Here is a 4847-nt window from a genome sequence, read left to right as displayed (position 1 = left end):
ATGGAAGTTGCTTCAGAGTGAGTTTCCTCATGATAATCTGACTCAGTGCTTGAGTAGACATCTTGGTTCTCTTCTGGTTCTTGGTATGATTTTTTGCGTTTTGCAGTAACTTTGGTTCGAGCCATTGATAGGAAATGGTGTGGGACGTAACTGCTGGGTGAAGAAGGATTTTCTGAAAAAATGGTTGATGAGTGAGAACGATGGAGAATGGGAAACATATAGGTGAGGATGGGAGATGAACAGGGAGAACATGTGAGGAGACGTGTAAGGAAACGTGAGGAAACGTGAGGAGACAGAAAAATTTAATGCGCAGTTTGCCTAGGAAGCTAGTGAGATGATGAATTGGATAGGCTGAGTCACGTGGTCGTAAATGCATTTAATGCACGACGTGAAACACGGAGGCATGCGCCACGCGTGCTGTCCAATGAGAGAGAAGGCGTGCTACATTACTCTAGGCTGTCAAGTCAGGGGACGTTTCACTAAACAGGACATTCCGTCCTCTGGTGGTTTTGCTATCCTCCCATGCTTAACTAAAATCGTAAATACTTTTTTTAAAGGAGCAAAAAATATTTATTAATAATAAAAATTATACAAAATTATAATAATATACTAAAGTGATATAACTAAGATAAATCAATTAATTTTAGACAAATTAAGAATTGAAAGTTCATCCAAGATCTTTTTGAACCTATCCTCTTGGAGAGGTTTGGTAAAAATATCTGCTAATTGATTTTCAGTGTCAATAAAAATCAGTTCTAAATCCCCTTTTTCCACATGATCTCTTATAAAATGATGTTTAATTTCAATGTGTTTAGATTTAAAATGTTGAATGGGATTTTTAGAAAGATTTATTGCACTTGTATTATCACAGAGGATGGAAATTTTTGCGTACCTTAGCGAGTAATCCTCAAGCAGATTTTTTATCCAAAGTAGTTGTGAACAACATTGAGCGGCTGATACATACTCTGCTTCAGTAGTTGAAAGAGCAGTGGTACTTTGTTTTTTGCATGACCAACTTATTAGGAATTTACCCAGAAATTGGCAAGCACCACTTGTGCTTTTTCTTTCAACTTTGTCTCCCGCGTAGTCGGCATCACAATAAGCTATTAGGTCAAGATTGGAACATTTCTTGTACCAAATTCACAAATTTATAGTGCCAACAAGGTATCTAAAAATCCTTTTTACAGCTGTGAGATGAGATTCTTTAGGAGAGGATTGAAACCTTGCACAAAGACCGACTGCAAAGACTATGTCCGGTCTACTTGCAGTTAAATACAGCAAGGATCCTATCATCTACTCCTTTTCAGATATTGGAGTTCCTTCATCATCTTTGTGGAGTATGGAGGATGGGTGCATAGGAGTTCCCATACTCTTGGCTGAACTCATGTTATATTTTTTGAGCAAATCCTTGGTGTATTTTTCTTGTGATATAAAAATACCATCCTCTCGTTGTTTGATTTGTAAACCAAGGAAGAATTTTAATTCCCCCATCATACTCATCTCAAACTCACTTTGCATGAGATTTGAGAAATCTTTACACATCTTTTCATTTGTGGATCGAAAGATTATGTCATCTACATAAATTTGAACAATTAATAAATCCTTCTCAAATGTCTTCTTGAAAAGAGTAGTATCAATCTGTCCTCTAGTGAATCCATTTTCTTTTAGAAAAGAGCTTAACCTCTCATACCAAGCTCTAGAAGCTTGCTTTAAACCATAAAGAGCTTTTGAGAGTTTGAACACATGGTTTGGTCGTTTTTCATCCTCAAACCCAGGAGGTTGACGAACATACACTTCTTCATTTAAGAACCCATTCAAAAAGGCACTTTTCACATCCATTTGAAATAGTTTTATACCTTTATGAGTAGCATAAGCTAAGAGGATTCTTATTGCTTCAAGTCTTGCTACGGGTGCAAACGTTTCATCATAATCTATTCCTTCTTGTTGGTTGTACCCTTGTGCCACTAGTCTTGCTTTATTTCCCCTTGTGCCACTAGTCTCACTTTATTTCTAATGACTTCTCCATTCCCATTTAGTTTGTTTCTAAATATCCATTTAGTTCCAATAATAGATTTGTCTAAAGGATGGGGTACAAGATTCCATACCTTGTTTCTTTCAAATTGTGAGAGTTCTTCCATCATAGCTTCAACCCATGATTTGTCACCAATAGCTTGATCAATTGTTTTGGGTTCAACTTGTGATATCATGGCCATGTTGGAAGTATTTTCCCTTAGAGAGTTTCTGGTTCTCACACCATCTTCAGTATTCCCAATGACTAGATCTAGAGGATGATGCGTGGCTGTTTTCCATCCTCTTGGAAGTTGCTGAGAGGTTGGGTCAGACTCATCCTCTGCGTGAGGACCAGGTACTTGAGAGGATGATTTTTCATCTTCTTCATCCTTATCCATTTTCTCTAAACACAAGTCATCAAACTCATCAAAAATAACATGCATGGATTCCTCCACAGTTTGAGTCCTAAGATTATATATTCTATAACCTTTTGACGTTGTGGAGTATCCTAGAAAAATTCCTTTATCAGATTTTGGATCAAACTTTCCCAAATTTTCTTTATTATTGAGAATGTAGCAATAACACCCAAAAATATGAAAATAGGAAATATTTGGTTTTCTCCCTTTCCATAATTCATATGAGTTTTGTTTAAAAATTTTCTAATGGATGTACGATTTGAAATATAACAAGCGGTATTAATGGCTTCGGCCCAAAAATATTTTTCAATGTTGGCTTCATTTAAAATAGTTCTAGCCATTTCTTGTAAAGTCCTATTTTTCCTTTCAACAACCCCATTTTGTTGGGGAGTTCTTGGACAAGAAAAGTTGTGAGAAATACCATTTTCTTCACAAAGATTTTTAAAAGATTCATTTTCAAATTCACCTCCATGGTCACTTCTCACCGAGACAATTTTTGAACCTTTTTCATTTTGAATCTTTTTGCAAAAATGGTGGAATGCCTCAAAGGCTTCATCTTTGTGTTTTAAAAATAGAACCCAAGTAAAACGGGAAAAATCATCAACAAGTACAAAGCCATATCTTTTTCCACTAAGACTTGGAGTTTTGATAGGACCAAAGAGATCAATGTGAATGAGTTCAAGAGGATGATTTGTTGAAACAAAGTTTTTAGAGTGAAAACTACTTTTAACTTGTTTTCCTTTCACACAAGCTTCACAAACTTTGTCTTTTTCAAAATTAATTTTTGGAAGACCTTTTACTAATTCTAAATTTGCTAATTTAGAAATAGTGTTTAAGCTTGTGTGACCGGCTCGTTTGTGCCAAATCCATTTATCTTTTTCAATGGAAACAAAACAAGATTCAGTAGGTAAATCATCAAGATAAAGTTCATATAAATTCTTTTTTCTAAAACCGGAAAAGAAAACTCTACCCGAGGATGAGTGTTTAACCTCACATAGAGTTGGCTTAAAAATAACTTCAAAACCACTATCGCACAATTGACTAATACTTAGCAAGTTATGTTTCAAGCCATCCACATATTGAACATTTTCAATTTTTGCAGAATTATTCTTACCAATAATACCTGTTCCTTTTATTTGAGCTTTATCTCACCGAGACAATTTTTGATCCTTTTTCATTTTGAATCTTTTTGCAAAAATGGCGGAATGCCTCAAAGGCTTCATCTTTGTGTTTTAAAAATAGAACCCAAGTAAAATGAGAAAAATCATCAACAATTACAAAGCCATATCTTTTTCCACTAAGACTTGGAGTTTTGATAGGACCAAAAAGATCAATGTGAATGAGTTCAAGAGGATGATTTGTTGAAACAAGGTTTTTAGAGTGAAAACTACTTTTAACTTGTTTTCCTTTTACACAAGCTTCACAAACTTGTTTTCAAAATAGAGTAGGCTTGAAAATAACTTCAAAACCACTATCACATAATTGACTAATGCTTAGCAAGTTATGTTTTAAGCCATCCACATACTGAACATTTTCAATTTTTGCAGAATTATTCTTACCAATAATACTTGTTCCTTTTATTTGAGCTTTATCATTATTACCAAATGTGACCGATCCTCCATCCTTTATCTCTAATGACATGAAGCATTGCTTATCCCCTGTCATATGCCTTGAGCAACCATTGTCCAAGTACCAAGGCTTTCTTTTGTTGATTAGAGGATGAACTTGTATTAGAGTTTAAAAGAGACTTAGGTACCCATATAGCATTGGGTCCTTGTTGGTTAGTTTTTCCTCTTGTGAGGACCTTCCTTTTGTGATAACAAATAGACTCATGGTGCCCATGTTTACCATAGAATGAGCATGTTTCCTTTTCATTGTTAGCTTTCTTCTTAGCATGACATATTTTGGAAGTATGCCCAAATTTTTTGCAAAAAGTGCATTTTGGTCTATCCTTTAGTTTTTTAGGCAAGAAAAAACTTTCATACAATTTCTGTTTTTGAGAACTTTTAAAACCAATACCAACCTTGTCAAATATTCCAGATTGAGACCCCATTATCTTTTGAAATGTTTATGTAGATTTGACAAAGTTGGAAATATCATTTTTTAGTTCCCTAACCTCAGTTTTCAAAATTTCATTTTTTGTATCCTCGTCAGGAGGATGAGTTTCAACTATTCTTTTGTTAAGAATTTTTTGTTTCTCAGAATTTTGAAAGTGAGATTGCTGTAAATCATGAATGATTTTAACATATTCATCATTCTTTTTACGAAGCTCCTCATTTTGTTTCTTTATCTCACCAAGTTGGTTTTTTTGAAACATGCATGTTTGAGATAAAGTGTATGAGTCATTTAAGAGGCTATCAAATTCAATTTCTAATTTTTCACAATTAGGACATAGATCAGAAATACTTACCTTTTCATTTT

Source organism: Cicer arietinum, chromosome 7 (genome assembly GCF_000331145.2).
Source record: "Cicer arietinum cultivar CDC Frontier isolate Library 1 chromosome 7, Cicar.CDCFrontier_v2.0, whole genome shotgun sequence".
NCBI lineage: Eukaryota > Viridiplantae > Streptophyta > Magnoliopsida > Fabales > Fabaceae > Cicer > Cicer arietinum.
This window is presented reverse-complemented; position numbering follows the sequence as displayed.